The sequence below is a fragment of the Lagenorhynchus albirostris genome, chromosome 6 (genome assembly GCF_949774975.1).
Source record: "Lagenorhynchus albirostris chromosome 6, mLagAlb1.1, whole genome shotgun sequence".
NCBI lineage: Eukaryota > Metazoa > Chordata > Mammalia > Artiodactyla > Delphinidae > Lagenorhynchus > Lagenorhynchus albirostris.
In genome coordinates this window covers 62,337,995-62,355,592 of record NC_083100.1, presented here as the reverse complement: position 1 = coordinate 62,355,592, position 17,598 = coordinate 62,337,995, and the positions used below count along the sequence as shown (strand labels likewise).

The 17,598-nt window shown below is 37.6% G+C and overlaps 1 long non-coding RNA gene and 1 other non-coding gene across 2 annotated transcripts; one reads left to right on the top strand and one right to left on the bottom strand.

The window, feature by feature from the left end:
* The first annotated feature begins 18 nt into the window (after positions 1–18).
* On the top strand, positions 19–10,827 carry LOC132521782 (uncharacterized). The gene is made up of 3 exons (XR_009540960.1): positions 19–206; positions 9,079–9,155; positions 10,709–10,827. It is a non-coding gene; the product is annotated as an uncharacterized LOC132521782 (long non-coding RNA).
* LOC132522516 (U6atac minor spliceosomal RNA) lies at positions 7,959–8,084 on the bottom strand. Its single transcript, XR_009541257.1, has one exon. It is a non-coding gene; the product is annotated as a U6atac minor spliceosomal RNA (small nuclear RNA).
* Positions 10,828–17,598: the final 6,771 nt, after the last annotated feature.

Below are 17,598 nucleotides of genomic sequence, written 5' to 3'. Positions count from 1 at the left end.
CTGCAGCCGCGGCCCCGCGCGCGGGTTTCGATGGCAGCCGAGCGCTTCCTTCGCCTCCACAGCGGTGCGGTCGGCACCCGCAGGAAAGCCCGCCTTTCTCGCCCCGCAGGGGCCGGCCCCTGCCACCTGTCGCGTGGCCACTACCGCCTAGTGTTTCCTTGAGTACCGTCAGGTCCTTGAAGGAAGTGGGGAGAAAGAGGGTGAAGGTGAGGGTGAAAGTCACGGTCGATTTGTTTTAATGCCCACTGTGGTCCTTTCTGCCTCCTGTCTCCCAAGCTCCCTCTCAAAGAGTAGCAATCTCCACTCACCTTTGCTTTCTTTGCCAGTCGCATGCCCTACTTTGTTTCCCTCTTTTTAGGTCAATTGTGTCACTTACCTCAGCTCTTACAGCGTGGTGATGTCCGAGAAGCCCAAGCAAGAGAGAGTTTAGATTAAGGAATGGGAAGTGGTGTCAAATGCTGGAAAGAAGTTAGAAGCTTTCATAGAGTAGGAGCAGAAGCTGAGTTGTCGCGGTTGGAGAACTAAATGGAAGTTAACTAAATGGAAGTTAAGGAATTAGAAAGAGTAAATGGGAACAATTCTTAAGAAAAGTGGCTAAGAGGAGTGAGAATGGCTGATGCTTAGTAAGGTTGGGGGAAGTTACTTATTTATTTATCTTTTAACTGATAGAAGGATTTGTGAACATACCTAAATTCAGACAGAATAGAGGTAGTTGAAAGGCAGGGGTTCAAAACGCAAGAAAGAGGATATTGGATGGAGTTAGGATCCTGAAAAGGAATGATCCAGTGCTTAAGTGAAAGGATTGCCTTTAATTTGGGGAATGGACCCTTCTTTTCATTATCAAAGGAAGGGGAAAAAAGGAGTGGTGGATGAGGATGAAGTAGAGTGGTGTCTGAGGCTGCTACGTCCTATGAAAAACAGAATTCAAAGTTATTTGTTATGAGGATTAAACGAGTTAGTACATGTAAAGTTCTTAGCGCATAAAGTTAGTACATAAAGTTCTTTGTCACATAACAAATGCCCAGTAAATGTTTGGTGGTGGTGGTATCTGTTGAGAGGAAGGAGCTAGAGTGAGCAGTTTGAGCTAGATGGATGATGCAGACTAGCCGAGTATATGGAAGGACAATTGACCCATCTGAGGCAAAGGCTTTTTTTTTTTTTTTTTGAGGTAATTGCAGATTCACACATAATCATAAAAAACAGCACAGAGATCCTGTGTATCTTTTACCCCGTTTCCCCTAACAATAACATTTTGCAGAACTGTAGTACAGTATCACAACCAGTATATTGACAAATACAGTCAAGACAACATTTCCATCACCTTGAAGATCATTCATGTTGCACTTTTGTAGCCACACCCACTTCACTCCAGCTCCCCCACTCCCTGTTTAACTCCTAGCAACTACTTTCTTTCTACTTCTTTTCTCCATTTTTAGGATCTTGTCATTTCAAGAATTTGATATAAATGGAAGTATACAGTATATAAACTTCTGGGACTGGCTTTTTTTTTACTCAACATAATTTTCTGGAGATCCAAGTTGTGTGTATCAATAGTTTGTTCCTTTTTACTGCTATGGTATGGATGTACCAGTTTGTTTAACTGGTAGAAGATAGATATTGAAGAATATCTGGGTTGCCTCAGCTTTTTGTCTATTACAAATAAAGTTGCTATGGAAACTTCTGTAAAATTTTTGTGTGAACCTAAGTTTTCATTTCTCTGGGATAAATGCCTAGGAGTGCAATTGCTCAGTGCAACTGCCCTATGGTAATTGCATGTTTAGTTTTTCAAGAAACTGTCAAACTGTTTTCCAGAGTGGCTATAACATTTTACATTCCCACCAGTAATATATGAATGATCCAGTTTCTCTGCATCCTAGCCAGCATTTGGTGTTACTACTATTTTTAATTTTAGCTATTACGATAGACATGTGGTGATATCTCATCGTGGTTTTAATTTCCACTTCCTTAATGGCTAATAATGTTGAACATTTTTTTCATGTACTTTGCCATCTGTATATCCATTTTGGTGAAATATCTGTTCATTTCTTTTGCTCATTTTCTAGCTGAATTGTTTGGTGTGTTTTTGTTTTGTTTTGTTTTTTAATGTTATGTTTTGGGATTTCTTTATATATTCTAGATACTAGACCTTTGTCAGATATGTGGTTTCCAAGTATTTCTCTCAGTTTGCAGCTTGTCTTTTAACTTCTTAGAATCTTTTGGAAAACAAAAGTTTTAAATTTTGGTGAGGTCCAATTTATCAAGTTTTCTTTTCATATATAGTGATTTTTTAGAAAATTAATTAACTAATTAATTTTTGGCTGCTTTGGGTCTTCATTGCTGCGTGCGGGCTTTCTCTAGTTGTGGTGAGCGAGGGCTACTCTTCATTGCAGTGCGAGGGCTACTCTTCATTGCGGTGTGCGGGCTTCTCATTGCAGTGGCTTCTCTTGTTGCGGAGCACGGGCTTTAGGCACGTGGGCTTCAGTAGTTGTGGTTCACAGGCTCTAGAGCGCAGGCTCAGTAGTTGTGGGCTTAATTGCTCCGCAGCATGTGGGATCTTTCCGGACCAGGGATCAAACCCATGTCCCCTGCATTTTCAGGTCGATTCTTAACCACTGCGCCACCAGGGAAGTCCCTCACATATACTGCTTTTGATGTCAAGCCTAAGAACTCTTTGTCTAATCTCAGAACTAAAAAAGATTTACACCTATGTTTTTATTTCTTGGTAAAGGTTTTATAATTTTCCATTTTTTATTTAATCCATTTCGAGGTATCTTTTTGTACAAAGTGTCATATTTAGGTAGAGGATTTTGTTCCCTTCCCTATGAATGTCCATTTGCTTCAGCACCATTTGTTTAAAGGGCTATACTTTCTCCATTATTGTTTTTGCACCTTTGTGAAAATTCATTTCAGTGTATTTGTTTGGGTCAATTTCCGGATTTTCTAGTCTGTTCCATTGTTCCGTGTATTCGTACATCCTCCAATACCACACAGTCTTGATTACTGAAGCTATATAATACACCTTGAAATTGGGTAGGCTGATTCTTCCCACTTTCTTCTTTTTTAAAAAAATTTTTAATGATTTTTTTGATGTGGGCCATTTTTTGAAAGTCTTTATTGAATTTGTTACAATATTGCTTCTGTTTTGTGTTTTGTTTTATTGGCTGTGAGGCATGTGGGATCCTAGCTCGCTAACCAGGGATCGAACCCACACCCCCTGCATTGAAAGGCGAAGTATCAACCACTGGACTTCCAGAGAAGTCCTTATTTTTCTTTTTATAAAGTATTTTAGCTATTCTAATTCCTTTGCCTTTCCATATAGATTTTATTTTATTTTTTAATAATTAATTAATTGGTTATTCCAGGTCTCAGTTGCGGCTCACGGGCTCCTTAGTTCCAGCTTGCTGGCTCCTTAGTTGTGGCTCCAGGGCTCCTTAGTTGTGCACGCCATCTCCTTAGCTCTGGCATGTGAACTCTCGGTTGCGGCATGCATGTGGGATCTAGTTCCCCAACCAGGGATTGAACCCAGACCCCCTGCACTGGGACCGTGGAATCCCAACCTCTGCACCACCAGGGAAGTCCCTCCATATAGATTTTAGAGTAGTATTGTCTATATTACAGAAAATGTTCTTGGTATTTTAATAGGAATTAGGTTAAATCTGCATTTCAGTTTGTGAAGAATTGCTATGTTAACAACATTGAATCTTCCAGTCCATGAACACAGTCTCTTTTCATTTATTTAAGCCTTTGATTTATTTCATCAGTGTTCTGTAGTTTTTGGCATATGTATTCTACATATTTTGTTAGACGTACACCTAAGTATTTAATTTTTATTTTGCACAAGTGTAAGTGGTATTGCATCTAAAATTTTGTTGTCCGTGTGTTCATTGCTGATATATAGAAATATAGGGTTGGCCAAAGAGTTTGGTTTTTTTTCTATAAGATGGCGCTAGTATCTCTTAGTTGTCTTTAACTTCATTCAAAGTTTTGTTTTTGAATTTTGTTAGATTGCATTGTGACAGCTGTCATATCAGCATGCATTTTTAAAAAAACTTATCAAAATTGGTGAGTTTTTGTGTAGCCATTTTAATATTGAAGATGGAAGAAAAAAAGCAACATTTTCGGCATATTATGCCTTATTAATTCAAGAGAGGTAAAAACGCAACTAAAACACAAAAAAAGATTTGTGCAGTGTTTGGAGAAGGTGCTGTGACTGAATGTGTCAAAAGTGGTTTGCCAAGTTTCATGCTGGAGATTTCTCACTGGATGATGCTACACGGTCGGGTAGACTAGTTGAAGTTGATAGCGATCAAATCGAGACATTAATTGAGAACTATCAACGTTACACCACAGAGATAGCCGACATCAAAATATCCAAATCAAGAGTTGAAAATCATTTGCACTAGCTTGGTTATGTTAATCGCTTTGATGTTTGGGTTCCACATAAGCGAAAAAACCTTCTTGACCGTATTTCCGCATGCGAGTCTCTACTTAAACGTAACGAAAATGTTACGTTTTTAAAACAAATTGTGACGGGTGATGAAAAGTAGGTACTGTACAATAATGTGGAACAGAAGAGATCATGGGGCAAGGAAAATGATCCACCACCAACCACACCAAAGGTCGGTCTTCATCCAAAGAAGGTGAAGTTGTATATATGGTGGGATTGGAAGGGAGTCCTCTATTTTGAGCTCCTTCCGGAAAACCAAACGATTAATTCCAGCAAGTACTGCTCCCAGTTAGACCAACTGGAAGCAGCACTAGACGAAAAACATCCAGAATTACAGAAAATGCATAATCTTCTATCAGGATAATGCAAGACTGCATGTTTGTTTGATGACCACGCAAAAACTATTACAGCTTGTCTGGGAAGTTCTCATTCATCCGCCGTTTTCTTTTTTTTCTTTATTTCTTTTTCTTTCCTTTATTTTTTTTTCCTTTTTTCTTTATTTTTTAAAATTTCTGAGATATACATTTTAAAGTAATAACTAGAATTATGACTTATAACATTATACCAGAACATATAAGATCTTTAGAAATTTCATGTAATGTCTGAAACATTTATATTAACATATTTCCATACAAATAACCCAAAGAAAGTTTAGTTGTCTTTTGTTTGTTTGTTTGTTTTTTATACTGCAGGTTCTTATTAGTCATAAATTTTATACACATCAGTGTTTACATGTCAATCCCAATCGCCCTATTCAGCACACCACCATCCCCACCCCACCGCGGTTTTCCCCCCTTGGTGTCCGTATGCTTTCTCTACATCTGTGTCTCAACTTCTGCCCTGCAAACCAGTTCATCTGTACCATTTTTCTAGGTTCCACATATATGCGTTAATATACGATATTTGTTTTTCTCTTTCTGACTTACTTCACTCTGTATGACAGTCTCTAGATCCATCCACGTCTCAACAAATGACTCAATTGCGTTCCTTTTTATGGCTGAGTAATATTCCATTGTATATATGTACCACAACTTCTTTATCCATTCATCTGTCAATGGGCATTTAGGTTGCTTCCATGACCTGGCAATTGTAAATAGTGCTGCAATGAACATTGGGGTGCATGTGTCTTTTTGAATTATGGTTTTCTCTGGGTATATGCCCAGTAGTGGGATTGCTGGATCACATAGTAATTCTATTTTTAGTTTTTTAAGGAACCTCCATGCTGTTCTCCATAGTGGCTGTATCAATTTACATTCCCACCAACAGTGCAAGAGGGTTCCCTTTTCTCCACACCCTCTCCAGCATTTGTTGTTTGTAGAATTTCTGATGATGCCCATTCTAACTGGTGTGAGGTGATACCTCATTGTAGTTTTGATTTGCATTTCTCTAATAACTAGTGATGTTGAGCAGCTTTTCGTGTGCTTCTTGGCCATCTGTATGTCTTCTTTGGAGAAATGTCTATTTAGATCTTCTGCCCATTTTTGGATTGGGTTGTTTGTTTCTTTAATATTGAGCTGCATGAGCTGTTTATATATTTTGGAGATTAATCCTTTATCCGTTGATTCATTTGCAAATATTTTCTCCCATTCTGAGGGTTGTCTTTTCCTCTTATTTATGGTTTCCTTTGCTGTGGAAAAGCTTTGAAGTTTCATTAGGTCCCATTTGGTTATTTTTTTTTTTTTTTTTTTTTTTTTTTTTTGCCATACGCGGGCCTTTCACTGCTGTGGCCTCTCCCGTTGCGGATCACAGGCTCCGGACGCGCAGGCTCAACGGCCATGGCTCACGGGCCCAGCCGCTCCGCGGCATGTGGGATCTTCCCGGACCGGGGCACGAAACCGTGTCCCCTGCATCCGCAGGCGGACTCTCAACCACTGCGCCACCAGGGAAGCCCCCATTTGGTTATTTTTGTTTTTATTTCCATTTCTCTAGGAGGTGGATCAAAAAAGATCTTGCTGTGGGCTTCCCTGGTGGCACAGTGGTTGAGAGTCCACCTGCTGATGCAGGGGACATGGGTTCGTGCCCCGGGCCGGGAGGATCCCACATGCCGCCGAGCGGCTGGGCCCGTGAGCCATGGCTGCTGAGCCTGCGCATCTGGAGCCTGTGCTCTGCAACGGGAGAGGCCACAGCAGTGAGAGGCCCACGTATCGCAAAAAAAAAAAAGGTCTTGCTGTGATTTATGTCAAAGAGTGTTCTTCCTATGTTTTCCTCTAAGAGTTTTATAGTGTCCGGTCTTACATTTAGGCCTCGAATCCATTTTGAGTTTATTTTTGTGTATGGTGTTAGGGAGTGTTCTAATTTCATTCTTTTACATGTAGCTGTCCAGTTTTCCCAGCACCACTTATTGAAGAGACTGTCTTTTCTCCATTGTATATCTTTGCGTCCTTTGTCATAGATTAGTTGACCATAGGTGCGTGGGTTTATCGCTGGGCTTTCTATCTTGTTCCATTGACCTATGTTTCTGTTTTTGTGCCAGTACCATATTGTTTTAATGACTGTAGCTTTGTAGTACAGTCTGAAGTCAGGGAGTCTGATTCCCCCAGCTCTGTTTTTTCTCCTCAAGACTGCTTTGGCTATTCGGGGTCTTTTGTGTCTCCATACAAATTTTAAGGTGATTTGTTCTAGTTCCATAAAAAATGCCATTGGTAATTTGATAGGGATTGCATTGAATCTGTAGATTGCTTTGGGTAGTATAGTCATTTTCACAATATTGATTCTTCCAATCCAAGAACATGGTGTATCTCTCCATCTGTTGGTATCATCTTTAATTTCTTTCCTCAGTGTCTTATAGTTTTCTGCATACAGGTCTTTTGTCTCCTTAGGTAGGTTTATTCCTAGGTATTTTATTCTTTTTGTTTCAATGGTAAATGGGAGTGTTTCCATAATTTCTCTTTCAGATTTTTCATCATTAGTATATAGGAATGCAAGAGATTTCTGTGCATTAATTTTGTATCCTACAACTTTACCAAATTCATTGATTAGCTCTAGTAGTTTTCTGGTGGCATTTTTAGGATTCTCTATGTATAGTATCATGTCATCTGCGAACAGTGACAGTACTTCTTCTTTTCCTATTTGTATTCCTTTTTTTTTTTTCTGTACGTGGGCCTCTCACTGTTGGGGCCTCTCCCATTGCGGAGCACAGGCTCTGGACGTGCAGGCTCAGAGGCCATGGCTCATGAGCCTAGCTGCTCTGCGGCATGTGGGATCCTCCCAACTGGGGCACGAACCCGTGTCCCCTGCACCAGCAGGCGGACTCTCAACCACTGCGCCACCAGGGAAGCCCCCTTTTATTTCTTTTTCTTCTCTGATTGCTGTGGCTAGGACTTCCAAAACTATGTTGAATAATAGTGGTGAGAGTGGACATCCTTGTCTTGTTCCTGATCTTAGAGGAAGTGCTGTCAGTTTTTCACCATTGAGAATGATGTTTGCTGTGGGTTTGTCATATATGGCCTTTATTATGTTGAGGTAGTTTCCCTCTATGCCCACTTTCTGGAGAGTTTTTATCATAAATGGGTAAAAACAGTGGTTAGATGCCACGAAGTAAATGGCAATGCCTTAACTGTATGCGTGTTGTTAGGCCCGAAGGCCTCTTCCATCCTTGTCAAGGGGAGTGCTAACCTTCTGTCCTTTCATACAACACCATCTGCCATTTTCACCAGACATTGCACCTTCGGATTTCCATTTATTTCGGTCTTTACAAAGTTCTCTTAACAGAAAAAATTTCAGTTCCCTGGGATATTGTAAAAGACACCTGGAACAGTTCTTTGCTCAAAGAGATAAAATGTTTTGGGAAGATGGAGTTATGAAGTTGCCTGAAAAATGGCAGAAGGTAGTGGAACAAAACGGTGAATACGTTGTTCAATAAGTTCTTGGTGACAATGAAAAATGTGGGTTTTATTTTTACTTAAAAACCAAAGGAGGGCTTCCCTGGTGGCGCAGTGGTTGAGAGTCCGCCTGCCGATGCAGGGGACATGGGTTTGTGCCCCGGTTTGGGAAGATCCCACATGCCGCGGAGAGGCTGGGCCCATGAGCCATGGCCGCTGAGCCTGCGCGTCCGGAGCCTGTGCTCTGCAACAGGAGAGGCCCCAACAGTGAGAGGCCCGCGTACCACAAAAAAAAAAAAAAAAAAAACCAAAGGAAATTTTTGGCCGACCCAATGTAATAGATTTTTGTGTTTATCTTGTATCCTGCAATCTTACTATACTCACTTGTTCTGGGAACTTTTTGTTTTGTTCTGTTTTGCTTTTGGTAGGTTCCTTGTAATTTTCTATGTAGAAAATCATGTCATCTCTAACTAGGGACAAATTCATTTCTTCCTTTCTCATCTACATGCCTTACATTTCCTTTGCTTGCCTTACTGCACTGACTAGCACTTCTAGTGTTATGTTGAATATGAGTGGTGAGAGTGGACATCTTTTGCCTTACTTCCAGTTTGGGGGGGAGAGCATTCATTCTTTCACCACTAAGTATAGCGTTAGCTGTAGGTTTTTTGTAGATGTTTGTCATCAAGCTGAGGAAGTTCTCCTCTATTCCTTGTTTTCTGAGAGTTTTGATCATGAATGGGTACTAAATTTTATGAAAGGCTTTTTCTACATCAATTGATATGATCATGTGATTTTTTTTTTCATCTTTAGCCTTTAATATGGTGGATTACATTGATTGATTTTCAAGTATTGAACCAGACTTGCATTCCTGGATGAAATCCTACTTGGTCAGGATGTAAAATTCTTTTTAGACATTGTTGAATTCTGTTTGCTAATATTTTATTAAAGATATTTGCATCTATATTTATGATTACTATTTGTAATTTTCATTTTTTGTACTGGCTTTGTTTGGTTTCAGTAGCAGGGTATTACTAGCTTCATAAAGTGAATGGAATATGTTCCCTTCTATTAATTTTTCTGGAAGAGATTGCATAGAATTAGTGTTAATTCTTCTTTAACTGTTTGGTAAAATTCTCAAGTGAAACTATCTGGGCCTGGAAATGAGGGAGTGTTAACTTATGGATTTAATTTCCTTATTAGCTATAGCGTTATTCAAATTATCTATCTCGTATTAGGTTGTAGTAATTTCTATTTTTCAAGGAATTGGTTCATTTCATCTAAATTGTGAAATCTATGTTTGTAAAGTTGTTTATTAATATTTCCTTATTATCCTTCAAGAGCTATAGTGATATCCCATGTTATATTCCTTATTATTGTCAAATGGGGATGGAAGTGTAGTCTCCCTATGTGGTCTCCACTAAAAATGGGGTTGGGAGGAGCAGGGGATGGGGACCTTGGCACAACCTGAGTAAGGTGGAAGTCTAGACTCCCCACTTGGCCTTTACTAGTGTGGATGTGGCTGGGACCACAGTGTTTTCTGTGGTGTTTGGCTGGAATAGAGTGATTATTGTCTGAAAGTTTTCCTTCTTGATAGACTGCCCCTTTCCCTTTTTGTCTGCATCTATTGGTGTTTATGAATTGCTGGATTCTTCAGCTCCAAATCTGGACTATAGGAGACCAAAAGAAAACTCAGGGAACTTACCCACTGTGTTCTTCCTTTGATCTTAGGGCCCTAGCCAGTCTGCTTTTTTCTCTCCCCTTTCAGAGTTTTTTCATGTTTGCTTTATATATAATGTCCAGGGTTTTCAGTTGTACTCAGGGGTGAATAAAGAAAAGTACATCTACTCTCTCTTCCTGGAAGCAGAAATATTATAGGCCATATATGTGTATTTTTAATTGAGGTAAAATTTGTCACTTGAAAGTATAAAATTCAGTGATTTTTAAGTAGATTTACAAGGTTGTATTACCAACAGCACTAATTCTAGAACATTTTCATCATTCCAGAAAGAAGCACCACACCCATTAGTAATACTCCCTATTCCTCCTCTTCCCCTAGCACCTGGCAATCACTAATCTGCTTTCTGTTTCTATGAATTTGCCTGTTCCAAACATTTCATGCAAATGAAGTCATATGCATCCTTTTGTTTCTGGCTTCATCATTTAGCACGTCTTCAAGGTCCATCCATGTTGTAGCATGTATCAGAATTTTGCTCCTTTTTATGTCTGCATAATATTTCATTGTATGGATATACCACTTTTGTGTATCCATTCATCAGTTGATAGACATTTAGGTTGTTTTGACTTTTTGGCTATTATGAATAACACTGCTATGAACATTAATGCACAAGTTTTGGCATGAATATGTCTTCAGTTCTCTAGACTATATATCTGGGAGTGGAATTGCTGGGTCATATGTTAATTTTATGTTTAACTTTTTGAGGAACACCGAACTTTTCCACAGTGGCTGCACTGCATTACCTTTCTACAAGCAATGTATGAGGATTCCAATTTTTTCTGTATTGTCAACAACACGTGTTTTCTATTTGTTAAATTATAGCCATCTTAGCAGGTGTGAAGTGGTATTTGCATTTTCCTGATGACTGGTGATATTGAGCTTTTTTTCATATCCTTCTTGGCAATTTGTGTATCTTTTTCAAATAAATGACTATCCAAATCCTTTGCCCATTTAAAAATTGTATTATTAGTGTTTTTATTGTTGAGTTGTAAAAGTTCTTTGCATATTCTGGATACTAGATCCTTACCTGATAGATGGTTTGCAAATATTGTCTCACACTCTGTGGGTTGTGTTTTCCTTTTCCCTTAACATGCAAAAGTTTAAAATTTTGATGATATCGAATCTATTTTTAAGTGTTATTTCTAATAAACTGTTGCCCAATTCAAGGTATGAAAATTTACACCTATGTGTTCTAAGAGTTTTATAGTTCTAGCTCTTTCATTTAGGTCTTTGATCTTGAGTAGACTTTTTAATATAGTATGATGTAGAGATACACATTTATTCTTTTGTATGTGGATATCCAGTTAACTAAACACAGCTTATTGAAAAGACTCTGTTGTCTTTGAGTGGTCTTGGCATCCTTGTAGAAATCAATTGAACATAGATGTATGAGTTTATTTCTAGACTCCCACTTCTACTTCATGATCTATATGTGTCTCCTTATGTCAATACCACATTGTCTTTATTACTATAGCTTTGTAGTGAGTTTTGAAATGGGAAGTATTGGTCCTTCAACTTTGTTCTTCCTTTTCAAGATTGTCTCAGCTCTCTGGGTTGCTTGCATTTCCATATGAATATTAAGACAAATTGGTAAATTTCTGCCAAAAACACCCCCAAAACAAAACAGTTGGGACTCTGATAGGAGTTGCAATGAATCTGTAGATCAATTTGGGAGTATTACCATCTTAATAATATTAAATCTTCCAATCTATAAACATGGGATGCCTTTCAATCTTTAAGACTTTCTTTAATTTCTTTTGACAATATTTTATAGTTTTAAGTGTATGTCTTGCACTTTTTTGTTAAATTCATTACTAAGTACTTTATCCTTTTTGATGCTATTGTAAATTGAATTGTTTTCTTAATTTTATTTTCAGATCATTCGTTGCTAGTGTATAGAAATACAATTGATTTTTGTTATTGGTCCTGCAACTTTTCTGAACTCATTAGCTCTAATTGTATGTATGTGTATTTCTTAGTATATAATGCTTAGTATATAATTTCTATATATAATGCCCTGTCATCTGCAAATAGAAATAGTTTTACTTCTTTATTTTCAATCTTGATTTCCCCCCCCCCTTGTCTAATTACTCTGGGTGGAACCTCTAATACAATATTAGTAACAGTGGTGAAAGTAGGCTTTCTTGATCTTAGAGGGAAAACTTTCAGTCTTTCACTATTAAGCATGGTGTTAGCTGTGGGTTTTTCACAGATGCTCTTTTATCAGGTTGAAGAAATTTCTTTAAAGGCAATAGCTCTAATGCACCATTCTGCAAAGTTATATATTTTTTCTCCTGAAATTTTGAGGCAGGGGCAAGGGAGGGCTTAAAGTTGAACAGATTCAGGATAGTAGTTTTGACAACAGAAGCATGGGGGGTGAGAGTGTGGGTGGAACTGGCAGGACAATGTTTGTGGTGATGGACCAGGGAGTACATGGCTAGATGGAGAAAAAAGGGACAAGGAAGGGGATGAAATTGAGGGAGACAGTAATATAGGGGTAAGGACTTAATCAAGTTAATAATGGTTTTTGTTTGTTTGTTTGTTTGTTTTTTTAGCTGCAACTAAGCTGCAACCCGTGTCCCCTGCATCGGCAGGCGGACTCTCAACCACTGCGCCACCAGAGAAGCCCAATAATAGTTTTAATGGAAGAAAAGGAGTAAGAGATCTATAATAATAGAGGTTGAGTTCAAATAAGGGAATATTGAGGTTTAATATTTGTATATAGCACATGGGGCTGGAGACAGGTACAGTGATTGACTGGAAAGAGAATGAGGGATCTTTTTTATTTTTATTTTATTTTATTTTTGGCTGCGTTGGGTCTTTGCTGCTGCGCACAGGCTTTCTTTAGTTGTGGGGAGCAGGGGCTACTCTTTGTTGCGGTGTGTGTGCTTCTCATTGTGGTGGCTTTTCTTGTTGCAGAGCACAGGCTCTAGGCACGTGGGCTCAGTACTTGTGGCTTGTGGGCTCTAGAGCGCAGGCTCAGTAGTTGTGGCACACGGGCTTCATTGCTCCACTGCATGTGGGATCTTCCCGGACCAGGACTCTGACCCGTGTCTCCTGCATTGGCAGGTGGATTCTTAACCACTGAGCCATGAGGGAAGCCCAAGGGATCTTTTTTAAGATGATGAAAATGTTCTAAAACTGGATTTTGGTGATGTTTGCACATCTCTTTAAATTTACTTAAAATAATTTGAATGTTTAAAAAAAGTTAGTCACTAAAATGTGGGTACAAAATACATTAGTATGTGAATCACTTCTAAGAAATGACAAAGCTGAGGGTGAGTCCATGAGAATGGGTGGCTGCAGGGGAGTAGACGGAGAAGATCAATGTCCGGTATATTATCTGCACAGACGTTGAACTCTCCATAGTGGTGACAAGAACTTGAGATGTAGAAGAAAGCTACTTTTCTATTGCTGACTCTTTAAAAAAGTATAGGAGCAAGATTGATTTGTACAGGACATTGATAAAGAGGATTAAAGAGTAATTTAAATGGATACCACAAGACTTAACAAGCAAATACTTTCCCCACATCAACAGGAGACCCGTTCGCTTAAAATTTATTTGATGGAATAGTAAAATTTGCCATTGGTTCTATGTAATAGACACTTTTCTAATGGTAACTGGGAGCTACATAGATGTGTACCTCCTTCCGCTAGACAGTTAATAATTTACTCGAGGAAACCAAAGATAAATCTTTGAAAAGTTTAGCAGCAACTATTACCATCTATTAGAGTGGCTAAAATAAAATAGGAGGAAAAAGAGAAAACTCACAATACCAAGTGCTGGAGAAAATACAGAACACCTGGAATTCTCACACATTGCTTATAGGAATGTAAAATGACTTCCTTGGAAAATAGTTTGGCAGTTTCTTATAAAGTTAAACATACACTTATCATGACTCAGAATTTCACTTGTGGGTATTTACCTCAGAGAAATGAAGACACATGTTCACGTAGACACCTGTATATAGATTTTTATAACAGCTTAATTCAAAATTGGAAAAAAGGGGGCTTCCCTGGTGGCACAGTGGTTGAGAGTCTGCCTGCCAATGCAGGGGACACGGATTCGTGCCCCGGTCCGGGAAGATCCCACATGACGCGGAGCGGCTGGGCCCGTGAGCCATGGCCGCTGAGCCTGCGCGTCTGGAGCCTGTGCTCCGCAACGGGAGAGACCACAACGGTGAGAGGCCCGTGTACCGCAAAAAAAAAAAAAAAAAAAAAAAATTGGAAAAAAAATGAATCCAAATGTTCACCGACTGGTGAATGGATAAATTTTCAAAAATATTTATTTATTTGGTTGCGTTGGGTCTTAGTTGCAGCACGTGGGATCTAGTTCCCTGATCAGGGATTGAACCTGGGCCCCCTCCATTGGGAGTGCAGAGTCTTAGCCACTGGACCACCAGGGAAATCCCTGAATGGACAATTTGTGGTACATCCATACATACCATAGAATACTACTCATCAGTTAAGAAAATTAATTACTGATAAATGCAACAATGTGGGTGAATTTCAAAAGCATTACATTCAGTGAAAGAAGCCAAAATGATACAAATGAACATATTTACAAAACAGAAACAGACTCACAGACTTAGAGAATGAATTTATGGTTACAGGGCGGGGGGGGGGGCACTGAGGGGAGAGAGGTAGGGAGGGATAGATTGGGAGTTTAGGATTGACATGTACACACTGCTATATATTTAAAACAGACAACCAACAAGTACCTACTGTATAGCACAGGGAACTCTGCTCAATACTCTGTAATAACCTAAATGGGAAAAGAATTTGAAAAGAATAGATAACATGTATATATAAATGAATCACGTAGCTGAAACTAAAACAACATTGTTAATCAACTATGCTCCAATATAAAATAAAAAAAAAAGTAAAAGAAGCCAAACTCAAAAAGCTACATATTATATAATTTCATGTATATGACACTCTGAAAAGGCAAAACTATCAGAAGTGAATGCAGATCAGTGGATGCCAGGGACTGGCTTTGGGAGGGCTTGACTATAAAAGGTATATGAAGAAACTTTTGGTGATGATGGACTTTGGTGATTATATGGGTATTCATTTGCCAGAATTCATAGAATGTAACTAAAAAGGGTCAATTTTACTACATGTAAATTATACACTAATAAACTTAATTTTACAAAAAAGTTTATGACAATATCTAACCAGTTATTTATACATTATTCTTAGAGTTTTCAAACTTTTGGGTGTTTTATACTCTTTCAAATTATTAAGGATCTCAAAAAATATTTTGTTTATATGGGTTGTATATGCTGATATATCTATTTACTGATATATTATAATATATTATATTATATATTAATATATATATTATATTATATATTATTATATATTATATTATATAATATATTATATATAATATATTATTATATTATATATAATATAATATATAATATATAATATTATAAAATATATATATTATATATATAATATATTATATTATATTATATATTATATATATTATATAATATATATATTATATATAATATATATTATATTATAATATAATATATTATATTACTGGAAATTAATACTGAGAAATTAAAAAAAAATTTTTTTTGGCTGCACTGCACAGCATGTGGGCTCTTAGTTCTCTGACCAGGGATTGGACCCCAGCCCTCGGCAGTGAACGTGTGAAGTCCTAACCACTGGACCACCAGGGAATCCCCAATAACTCTGTTTTTCAAAACAAAAAATATTAGTGAGAAGAGAAACCTTGTTTTATAATCTCTGTAGTGTCTGGCTTAATAGAATGCAGTTGGATTCTCATATCTGATTTTGCATTCAATTTGCTGTGATATGTTGTTTTGGTTGAAGTATTTGAAGAAAATTCAGCCTGACAATGATATTTAGTTGGAGAAGCCAGGAGTATTTTCATTGCCTATTCAGATGATTGTAGATATTCCTCTTTGTTGTGACACAATTTGAAAGAGGTAACTTCTTGAGGTTTATTTGTGGAAACCTTAGCCATATTGAGGAACTTATACTAGTAAGTTTCAATCCGTTAGTCTTTCTTGGACTTTGAATAGAATTTTTTACTCACACCCAATTTGGTAACATTATGTATCAATCATTTGGAAAATATTGGTTCACTGAATTTTCCAAGTCTTCTGACATGTTTTTTTATACAATATCAAAAAATCACATTTATTAATATCACCACTGATCTCCCCAGAAAAATTTTTTAGGTGTTAGAAACACTGTCAAGCTCATGGTGGTGTATACAAATTTTCCGAAATATTAAATTTTGCTTGAAATTTTTTTCATTGGCAAAAAATACTTCCAGGTGTTTTCTATGAAAGTAAAGGCTTACTTCATCCATTTCAGAAAATGGCTGCCAAATACCAAGTCTGAATAACCATAGTTAGTCTGTCAATCATATTTGCAAGTAAAATTGTGTGATTACTATCCAGAACATGTAAAGAACTCCTACAACGCAATAACAAAAAGACAAACAAGCCAATTCAAAAATGGGCAAAGGATGTGAGTAGACATTTCTCCAAAGAAAGTATATAATAGGCCAATAGGCACGTGAAAGGATGTTCAGCATCATTTGTCATTAGGGAAATATATCAAAACCACAATAAGCTCGCACACACATTAGGATGGCTATTATCAATAATAGAAAATAACAAGTGTTGGCAAGGATATGGAGAAATTGGATTTCTTATGCAATGCTGGTGGGACTGTAAAACAGTACAGCTGCTGTGGACACCAATTAACTTCTCATAAAGTTAAACATAGTGTCATTATAAGATCCAGCAATCACACTTCTAGATATATACCCCAAAGAATTGAAAGCAGGAGCCCAAACAGATACTTATACACCAATGTTCATTTTAGCATTATGCTCAATAGCCAGAAGGTGGAAACAACACAAGTGTGAATAATAGATGAATGGATAAACAAAATGTGGTGTACATATAATGGAATATTATTTAGCCATAAGAAAGAATGAAATTTGGATACTTGCTACAACTTGAATGAACCTTGAAAACATGCCAAATGAAAAAAAGCCAGACACAAAATGTCAGCTATTGTGTGATTTTGCTTCTGTGAAATATCTAGAATAGGCAAATTCATAGAGACAGAAAGTAGAATAGAGGTACTGGGGGGCTAGGGAAAGAGGGAAATGGGGAGTTGTTTAACAGGTACAAAGTTTTTTTTGGGCTGATGAAAAAGTTCTGGAGGTGGGTGGTGATAGTTGCCCAAAATTGTAAATGTACTTAATACCACCTAATTATGCACTTAAAGTGATTAAAATAGTGTTATGTGTATTTTGCCACAATTTTTAAAAGAAATTTAAAATTGAAATATAGTTGATTTATAATATTGTATAAGTTTTAGGTGTACAGCACAGAGATTCATATATATATAATTTATTTAGTTATTCTTTTTCAGATCCTTTTCCCTTATAGGTTATTACATAATATTGAGTATAGTTCCCTGTGCTATACAGTAAGTCCTTGTTGGTTATCTGTTTTACACATAGTAGTGTGTATATGTTAATCCCAGCCTCCTAATTTATCCCTCCCCTACCCCCCTTTCCCTTCAGTAACCAT